Source organism: Salvelinus fontinalis, chromosome 4 (assembly GCF_029448725.1).
Source record: "Salvelinus fontinalis isolate EN_2023a chromosome 4, ASM2944872v1, whole genome shotgun sequence".
In the NCBI taxonomy this organism is placed as follows: domain Eukaryota; kingdom Metazoa; phylum Chordata; class Actinopteri; order Salmoniformes; family Salmonidae; genus Salvelinus; species Salvelinus fontinalis.
Genome location: NC_074668.1, coordinates 19841087 through 19852158, shown reverse-complemented (window position 1 = coordinate 19852158; position 11072 = coordinate 19841087).

The following is an 11072-nucleotide window of genomic DNA, read 5'->3' as shown; positions in this document are numbered from 1 at the left end:
TTCAGGAAAATGTTATTCTGGTTGTTTGTTATTCACTAGGGTTATTGTTTTAATAAGATAGTTAAATTCAATCAAAAATATGTGTAATTTTGGTATAGAATTTAGGATTTTTTTTTGTGAAGAGATAGCAGTGTAGTAACGTGAAACTAACAACGTCTGACAAAGAGCTTGTGAATGAATTAGCAACGCATGCTCGTTCACATGTGATGTCACACTATGATTGCTACTAGTTAGTTAGTAACTTTCTAGACTGAGAGAGTGGGGCGTGTAGCCTAGCCCTGCTATACTACTGCCACGTATTCTTAGCAGGGTGCAGTATACTATTGGATAACTATAAAACATTAAAAAGCACAGTGCATCTGATGTGGTGAGTTAGCTAAATGAATGTACACATGATTCTGCCTTCATACATGTTTGGGAGTCATCGACCGTTACTTCTCAACATGAAATACCGCTATCTGCCTCATCATCATCACCATCAGGTCTCCCTTAAATAACCAGCATGAACATGAATAATGTGTTATTCAGAGAACCAACGATAGTTGACGTGAAGCTTTTGTTCACTGAGCAGTAAACTTGATTGGCTAACAGCTTCCCGGACCACCATCCTAAGACCACCTCTGGTGGGTTATGATTGGACGGACGAGGTTGAGCGTGATGCAGAATTTGATCGACTGATTTTGGGGCGGGGCTCGTTTAAAGGGGGACTGTCAGGGTGATTCGCTTGCACTGCATCAAATGTACTCACAGAGCTAACTGGAAATCTCCCCTACTACCCAGTACAGCCAAGGTCGAGGGAAATAACAAATACGTACAGACATACTACTTGAAATAATTTATAATTTCAGCAAATAGTTCTGTTTTTCCCTTCTTTTTTAAATGTTGTTACATTTCCTCCATTTGCACAATAATAGGCTACTATTGCAATGCTTAGTAAAAACACGAATGACAAAATGACAAAACTTTATACATTTTTTATTTAACCTTTATTTTATCAGGGAGTCATACTGAGACCAAGGTCTATTTTACAGATGAGCTCTGAATTACATAAATTACAGAAAATACACACATCAATATAAATGAAAAAAGTGAGCAGAAAGAAAAACATGGTCATAAAAAACAAACACATTCATCAGTAATAAGGTCCTCAAGCAGCTTTATGAATTGCCCCATGATACATATACAGTATGTCTATACTGTATAGTGTCTATTATTTAAAATATTTCAGTAAATTAAATAAGGCAAGTCAAAACATGTTTTTATAAGAACACAGAGGATCTAAAACAGGGATGGGCAACTGGTGGCCCGCGCCCACAGGTCAATTTCCAAAGACAAAAAAATACATTTTTGGGGGCTTAGAACCCCCAAAAGACTTCATGTGTGGGTATGGATGTGGGTACACAGATCCACTGCGGCCCCACCCCCCTCAAAGTTGCCCAACCCTGATGTAAAATATGTGTGGGTATATAAAGGGTGTGCAGCATTCATATGGCACCAGGAAGATACAGAGTTCTATCAATGTGCACACTGGACCGTTTCAGTATAGGCCAGGCCATTCTAGACCAGAGGCTATTTACAGCAAGCTATAGAGTTCTGCACACAAAACAGAAGATGTTTGTTAGAATAGGAAAATTCATGAATAGATTTTATAGCCTAATTGTGATATCAGTGGCAGGTAAATCGAGGATGAGACTACAGAAGCAATGCTTGCTGCATGGGGCCTTGACACAGCTGAGAACCAGTCTTTTGTAAACATACAATTGCCAGGGGACAGTTATAAAGTTTTTAGTTTAATTTGTTTCACAGTCATACAAGTTAACCTTCAGAGACAGATCACGCCATGTTTCAACTAGATGTCCGGATGAGCCGTCTTCCTGTTTCATGCTCAAGCTCATTGCTACTATTAAGGGGGTTTCAGGACCTTTTCAGGACCTATTTTCAAAGGACATTTTTGCCTTTTGGATGCTGTGGCATTCACAACTTGAGATGAACGGTTGGGTGTAATGGGATACTTTAGAGCACATTGAGAGCAACCATCCTTCTGCTTGACTCAAGGACATGTATTTACACATAACTTCTGTGGGGTGAATTAGTGGTCAGATAAAAGGCATAGGGAAATGTCTGTTGTGTTCTGACTTGGAAAATTAGGCAAATATTTATATTTATTTTATATTTTATTTCACCATTATTTAACCAGGTAGGCAAGTTGAGAACAAGTTCTCATTTACAACTGCGACCTGGCCAAGATAAAGCAAAGCAGTTCAACACATATAACAACACAGAGTTACACATGGAGTAAAACAAACATACAGTCAATAATACAGTAGAAAAATAAGTCTATATACAATGTGAGCAAATGAGGTGAGATAAGGGAGGTAAAGGCAATAAATAGGCCATGGTGGCGAAGTATATACAATATAGCAATTAAAACACTGGAATGGTAGATTTTACAGTAGATGGGTGTGCAAAGTAGAAATACTGGGGTGCAAAGGAGCAAAATAAATAAATAAATGCAGTAGGGGAAGAGGTAGTTGTTTGGGCTATTTATAGATGGGCTATGTACAGGTGCAGTGATCTGTGAGCTGCTCTGACAGCTGGTGCTTAAAGCTTGTGAGGGAGTTAAATGTTTCCAGTTTCAGAGATTTTTGTAGTTCGTTCCAGTCATTGGCAGCAGAGAACTGGAAGGAGAGGCGGCCAAAGGAGGAATTGGCTTTGGGGGTGACAAGTGAGATATAGCTGCTGGAACGTGTGCTACGGGTGGGTGCAGCTATGGTAACCAGCGAGCAGAGATAATGCTGTGCATATCTGCTATAGATCAGCCCTGAAATCGCTTGTTTACAAAACAGTTAGCCTCTACTTTAACTTGAGGTTTAATCCAGCACCAAATTAATATACGTTTCACAAGTAGGCCTAGGATCTTGACTGCTGAATCAAATCCAAGGGGATGCTTTACCGGCATCTAAAATGTAATCTGTTTCCCACTGACTATCACCATCGCTTAATTGTAGTTTGGTTGGCCAATAGATTCATTTTCTATTATTTCTGTATTTCTTTCTCTCTGCATTGTTGGGAAGGGCCTGTCAGTAAGCATTTCACTATTAGTCTATACCTGTTGTTTATGAAGCATGTGACAAATAACATTTGATTTGATATCCTGCAAAAAATGCTGTTTGGACAGTAGGCTCTGGAGCAACGAACCGCCCTTGCTGTCTCTGCCTTGTCGGTTCCCCTCTCTCCACTGGGATTCTCTGCCTCTAACCCTATTATAGGGGCTGAGTCACTGGCTTACTGGTGCTCTTTCATGCCGTCCCTAGGAGGGGTGCGTCACTTGAGTGGGTTGAGTTACTGACGTGATCTTCCTGTCTGGGTTGGCGCCCCTCCTTGGTTTGTGCTGTGGTGGAGATCTTTGTGGGCTATACTCGGCCTTGTCTCAGGATTGTAAGTTGGTGGTTGAAGCTATCCCTCTAGTGGTGCGGGGGCTGTGCTTTGGCAAAGTGGGTTGGGTTATATCCTTCCTGTTTGGCCCTGTCCGGGGGTATCTTCGGATGGGGCCACAGTGTCTCCTGACCGCTCCTGTCTCAGCCTCCAGTATTTATGCTGCAGTAGTTTATGTGTCGGGGGGCTAGGGTCAGTTGGTTATACCTGGAGTACTTCTCCGGTCTTATCCAGTGTCCTGTGTGAATTTAAGTATGCTCTCTCTAATTCTCTCGTTCTCTCTTTCTTTCTCTCTCTCTGAGAACCTGAGCCCTCGGACCATACGTCAGGACTACCGGGCATGATGACTCCTTGCTGTCCCCAGTCCGTCTGGCCTTGCTGCTATTCTAGTTTCAACTGTTCTGCCTGCGGTTACGGAACCCCTACCTTTCCCAGACCTGCTGTTTTCAACTCTTAATGATCGGCTATGAAAAGCCAACTGACATTTATTCCTGATTATTATTTGACCATGCTTGTCATTTATGAACATTTTGAAAATCTTGGCTCTCTCTAATTTTCTCCTTCTCTCTTTCTTTCTCTCGGAGGACCTGAGCCCTAGGACCATACGTCGGGACTACCGGGCGTGGTGACTCCTTGCTGTCCCCAGTCCGCCTGGCCTTGCTGCTATTCCAGTTTCAACTGTTCTGCCTGCGGTTATGGAACCGCCACCTGTCCCAGACCTGCTGTTTTCAACTCTTAATGATCGGCTATGAAAAGCCAACTGACATTTATTCATGATTATTATTTGACCATGCTTGAACATTTTGCTTGCATGAACCATGCTTGCATGAACATTTTTGAACATCTTGGCATAGTTCTGTTATAATCTCCACCCGGCACAGCCAGAAGAGGACTGGCCACCCCTCATAGCCTGGTTCCTCTCTAGGTTTCTTCCTAGGTTTTGGCCTTTCTAGGGAGTTTTTCCTAGCCACCGTGCTTCTACACCTGCATTACTAGCTGTTTGGGGTTTTAGGCTGGGTTTCTGTACAGCACTTCGAGATATTAGCTGATGTACGAAGGGCTATATAAAATAAACTTGATTGATTGATTAATGGAGGCTACAGAGTGAGCTGTTGAGTGCGTTCATGCAACAACACGTTTACCTCAGACAACCTTTTGCATGCCATTCACTGGAATCAAACAAAAGAGGCCCATGGTTTATAAACCATAGGAAATGTTATACATCAAATCAAATCAAAACAACTTCATTTATATAGCCCTTCTTACATCAGCTGATATCTCAAAGTGCTGTACAGAAACCCAGCCTAAAAGATGAGACCATCATATCGTTTGATGTCGCTATCTGGAAAGGGAACTTACTTGGGTGTGCTCTAACATTAATATAATTGCGTGTTACTTCAGTGTACTAAATACTATAACAATCCCGGGGGACGGGTCATGCTGGAGGGGGGCGGCATCTGTTCAAACAAGAGAAGTGAAAAATGCTGAAGCAAATCATCAGGGGGGAAGGTTAACAGTCAAGTAATGCAGCAACATTGTTTCTGGCCAAAAAGAAAAAGAAAAAAAGAGAGAAAAAAACAGGTCAACCTTTGTAATACTCTTTTTTAGTTTGGTCAGTGAAGCCAAGACTGGTTTGTTTGGTAGTTGCACCTAAGATGGTTTACTTTGAAGACCTACACATTGATATTTGATCATATTGTGAACAAAAACTTTTGGGTGCAAGGGATATATCCTTGGTGCATTCTAAAAGGGTCCAGTGTGCGAATAAGGCAACCATTCATGCATCCCAGAACAGGGATACTTTTATTTAGAGGGTAAATACTTTTTCTTCTAACCCATCTGGGTATCTGATGTCCCAACAGATCATTCATTGTTTTCTCACACGTTCCTGTCCTATAAGCAAGAAACTGTAACCATAGCGCTTGGTTTGCACTTTGGAGGCAGGACCTGAGGCATTTGTTGGACAAAACATGAATTGTCAAATGCAATTAAATGACAATGTCCCATAATTTCTGTAAATGCAGCAGTTTTGCATTCCCTGAAATAGTGCTAAATGGATTCAGTCAAAGAGCCAATGTGTATTTGCCTTTCACATGTAAGCACACTTAAAGGACAAGCAGATTTGTGTATTGTTCAGTCAACAAGCACTCTGAATTCAGTGCTTGGCTGCCCATGCCCAGTGGTGAGTGGTAGACATGTTGTAAGTCTAGCTGCAGCTTGTCTGACCTAAGATAGTAGAACTTTCATTTTGAGTGAGTTTACAGAGAGGATTCAACCCAGCTCTAAATAACTTCCTAGATTATGTTCCTAGAATCGCTCATCTATTACAGTTCTTTACAGTAAATGTAAACTGATCCAATAGGTCGGGGATAACATCCTTTACTAGATCATTCACTGACCTAAAGCCGTTAAAGAGCAACTACTTAATAAAACCCCATGTATTTGAATAGTAAATGAACTGTCAATGTAAAACAGAAGAAAACAACCACATTAACATTACTATGGTCACTTTGCATCACTCCCTGGCTTGCAGCACATTCTGAATCATGCAAAAATCTGTGTGCACTTCAGGCCCAGTTAAGCCCAACTTACAAAACATTTAACATGTCTTGTCATCTAACTCTTAGATCTTTCTCATCATCTAACTCTTAGACAAGAGGAGAGAATTCCTTGATGGACCTCCAATTCACCAAACACATTATGAATGCCCTCCAAAATGCCCTCCTTAAATCAACACAATTGGAATAATATTAATACTTTCAGCAAACAGAGCTTAACATAAGGGAAGAGTTCATGGAGGCTAATCGCAGTGCACCCTGGTACTGCCTGTTTGTCACACCACTTTCAGGCACCAGACAGTCTTTGTAGACCAGAGACTGATATACAGGCATAGCTGTGGGAGCGGAGACTTGTGAGGAGTGCTAGACCTTTTCAGGAGACGTGATTGATGCAGACAGAGCCATTAAGTACCATGGGAGGGTACACTATACTGAATTTATATTTGTGTTATTCCATTCCAAGCTCTCCTTGGAGATATCGTGGTGTTAAGAGAGAACTTGCAGTGGCAGGGTGAAAAGAAAGGACAATAAGTGTTAAGTAGTAGAAATTGTTGAGTGCCATAAGTAGAAATCTATTGCATAAAAAGTTGTAACTAAATCTATTATGTTAAAATAATTAAAGATAATGTCTTTGATGCATTGTTTAATTCATTCATTGGTCAAGGTAAAAGAGCCTATCACACATTGTTCATGGTATTGAAGTTATGTACTTAACTATAAAGCTTTGCACTGGCCATTCAAATGCCCCTGGCCACCTGGGTGTGGTCCCGTTCCCACCATTGAGTGGGACGTTTTGTACCTAGTTGTTTCAGGATGGAGCAGTGATTAGTGTAAGGAAGAAGGCCAAAGCCATCTCATGACAGAAAACAGAGCAATGTCTCTGTTATAGCAGATTCTAAAACATTTCTTATAATACAAATGTTATAAGCTTACAATATCGTTTTGCACTGGTCATTCAAATTCCAGTGGTAACCTAGATGTGGTCCTCCTGTTCTCAACATTGAGAGGAAAACTTTGCTACAAGGCTAAGAGGATGCAATTCAAATTTTTGAAGTGGAAGCAGAAGTGGAAACCCAATAATTGCAGATTTTTTAAAATAAAACAAGACACATACAGTACCAGTCAAAAGTTTGGACACACCTACTCATTCAAGAGTTTTTCTTTATTTTTACTATTTCCTACATTGTAGAATAATACTGAAGACATCGAAACTATAAAATAACACATATGGAATTATGTAGTAACCAAAAAAAGTGTTAAACAAATCAAAATAGATTTTAGATTTTAGATTCTTCAAAGTAGCCACCCTTTGGCTTGATGACAGCTTTGCACACTCTTGGCATTCTCTCAACCAGCTTCATGAGGTAGTCACCTGGAATGCATTTCAATTAACAGGTGTGCCTTGTTAAAAGTTCATTTGTAGAATTTCTTTCCTTCTTAATGCGTTTCAGCCAATCAGTTGTGTTGTGACAAGGGAACTCTAATGATCTTATCCTCTGCAGCAGAGGTTACTCTGGGTCTTCCTTTCCTGTGGCGATCCTCAAGAGAGCTAGTTTAATCATAGTGCTTGATGGTTTTTGTGACTGCACTTGAAGAAACGTTCAAAGTTCTTGACATTTTCCAGATTGACTGACATTCATGTCTTAAAGTAATGATGGACTGTCATTTTTCTTTGCTTATTTGAGCTCTTCTTGACATAATATGGACTTAGTCTTTTACCAAATAGGGCTATCTTCTGTATTCCACCCCTACCTTGTCACAACACAACTGATTGGCTGAAACGCATTAAGAAGAAAATAAATTCCACAAATGAACTTTTAACAAGGCACACCTGTTAAATTAAATGCATTCCAGGTGACTACCTTATGAAGCTGGTTGAGAGAATGCCAAGAGTGTGCAAAACTGTCATTAAGACAAAGGGTGGCTACTTTGAAGAATCTCAAATATAAAATATATTTTGATTTGTTTAACACTTTTTTTGGTGACTACATGATTATTCTACAATGTAGAAAATAGTAAAATAAAGAAAAACCATGGAATGAATAGGTCTGTCCAAACTTTTGACTGGTACTGTCAATGTCTTACACTTTTATCTTATGACACACAATTTTAGGAAAAGTTTGACAGTTTCCCACTTTTTTTTTTTTTTTTTTCTTTCTGTGCATATTTCTAAAAGTGAACAGAAGCAAAAATCCACAAATTGAACAGGTTTGAAAAACAATACACGAAAGATACATATTTCACACCTTTACCCATTTATTTTACAGAACACAATCTGAGGAAAAGCTTGACAGTTCCCCACCCTTTTTACTTTCTATGCAGATTCCTCACCCTGTGAGAACATTGTCTATGGTTGATTGTTTTCTACAGATAATACCTCAACATATTTTGGGCTGTAAAAGCATGCTAAAACTGGGCAGTAACACCCTGGCTACTGAAAACTACAGTGCAGCCAAACCAGCCTCTGATTATTGTAAACAAAAACATTTCCTGTGTATTAAGCTGGTTTCCCCCAATTGTATGTGTGCTGTCAATGACAGGTAAACATCCCTAGAGAAAAATATGGTGTCCTGTTGTTTTGGTTCCATAGCTGTTTGTACATTTTTGGAAATGTGCACTTTATTGTCAATACAACATCATGTGGAACAAAATATACAATGGAATATATTTGTGATTACAAAATATGATTAGCAATAGAATAATAATGGTTCCACACACATCCACCTAAATTAGTTAGAACGTTTCCATCACGCAAGGAATAGTAATGGTAAATTACACTGACAACATCCGCCTTGACAATCAAAATTTGAAGTCCAAGTATGTGATGCGTCACAATGTCTTAAAGTTTGTACACATCAATAGTGTTTGTGTTCTGGGAGTATGCCGGACAAATAATCCTGAATCCTTTTCGAATCCTAATATTTACTCCCCTATGAATATGCCAAAGGGTACGGCTCCAGGGAGAGTTGGACCAGGGCCAACACAACCATTTGAGAGCATTGTCCAAGTGATCACAACTGTCAAGTGTGTCATATTTCAGTCAATTAAAATCCATGACACAAGTGATGGAATTGTTTCCCAACCTGAAATGCTTGATATTAGAACAGAGGCAGAACTTATTTTGCACCTCTTCAAATCCTTCAAACCTTACAGTGGCGGTTTACAAACCTTTTAGTAAGTGTTTCCAAATTCTTTCAGATACATTACTTAGTAATGTCTTAGTATGATCTGTTTCTTATCAAGTGTTCTGGACCATAAACCAGAAGACAGTAACAAGTATGATGGAAAATGGTACAGTAACCTAAACATGTCAAAGGAAAGTAGGAAAGTAGGCTTAACCTATCAAAGGGACAACAATTCCCTGTGAGATGGTCCTGGAGCCAAGAGGATACATTTGCCAAATAAGTTCCAATATGTTCTGGTGGTCTGGATAAAACAATGTAATGTCTAGGGTTGCAAAGGGAGGGTATGTTACTCAAAACTTTCTAAGTTTACCAGTAAACTACCAGAATGTTGGTATCTTTCAAGAATTATATGTAATCTATCACAAGACATCTATTGGCCATTTTGGGTAGTTCAGATTATCATAGGTGGCTGTAATTATCTCTGGCCTTCTCTCTGGCCTTACCATGTAAAATATACACTGAGTGTACAAAACATTAAAAATACCTTCCTAATATTGAGTTGCACCCCCCCCCCCCTCCCCCCCTTTTTGCCCTCAGAACAGCCTCAATTCGTCGGGCATGGACTCCACACGGATGCTGGCCCATGTTGACTCCAATGCTTCCCACAGTTGTGTCAAGTTGGCTGGATATACTTTGGGAGGTGGACCATTCTTGATACACACAGGAAACTGTTGAGTGTGAAAAACCCAGCAGCACTGCAGTTCTTGACACAAACCGGTGCATCTGGCACCTACTACCATAACACCTTCAAAGGCACTTAAATATTTTGTTTTGCCCGCTCACCGTCTGAATGGCACACATTCCCAATCCATGTCTCAATTTTCTCAAGGCTTAAAATCCTTCTTTAACCTGTCTCCTCCCCTTCATCTACACTGATTGAAGTGGATTTAACAAGTGATATCAATAAGGGGTCATAGCTTTCACCTGGTCAGTCTGTCATGGAAAGAGCAGGTGCTCATGTTTTGTACACTCAGTGTAATTCAAAAAAAGATATATGAAAAAAAAAGATATATATTACTAAGTTGTAAAACATTATCCTAAACATAAACCATCATCTTAGTGAATACCATCGTTGTTTAATATGAGGGGTTTTACCATGAATTATTCTTTATATTCTTCACACATTGATTTTACTATACCAATATGTATTTGTTGTCAATGTTTTGGCATCAAACTAGTGGCAGTTGTGAAAAAAGTTAATAGTTGGAGTTGCAGAGATAATTGATAAATAATAACATTGTTGATTAGATGCTTTTGTCATTAATTAGGATATTCTCTGTTGAACCATATGGTCTATCTACTAGAAAGTCATAGACAATATGGATACAGATATAAAAATAAAAATAAACTACCAAACTTACGATAGATTGCCATAGATATTGTTAATTACCAAAATGACTGAAGATTCCGGTAACTTTGGTAAATTATCGGTACCTTTTCAACCCTAGTGGCCATTCTGTGTCCAGCTCCAACAGGCCCAGGCTGTTTCACAGTGTGCCGAAGAGGTCAAAGCAGCGGTCAGCCGGTCACCCAGCCAAGCAGGTCACAACATGGTGCCTAGTCAAGCTGAAGCATGTGGGTGAAAGCTGTCAGAGGCACTAACTTAAAGCTGGGACTTCTACAGTCCACAAATCCGTGAAGTGGAATTTCCCTTCCCTAACAAATGGTGCAATGTTAATGGAATTGGATGATGATGATGATAATGATTTGTCATTTAAGAGGCTGTGCTGTTGGTCAACAGCGTTGACTGACCTCAGTCCTGTGACAGCACAAGTAATACATAGGGCAAGAAGGAATGCAAGCTCCGAAGACCTCAAAGGAGCCGTACATTACAATTATTTCTGTTAGCACTCTTTTCTCTGTCTACACAACCACAGGCTGGAAATCAGTTTTA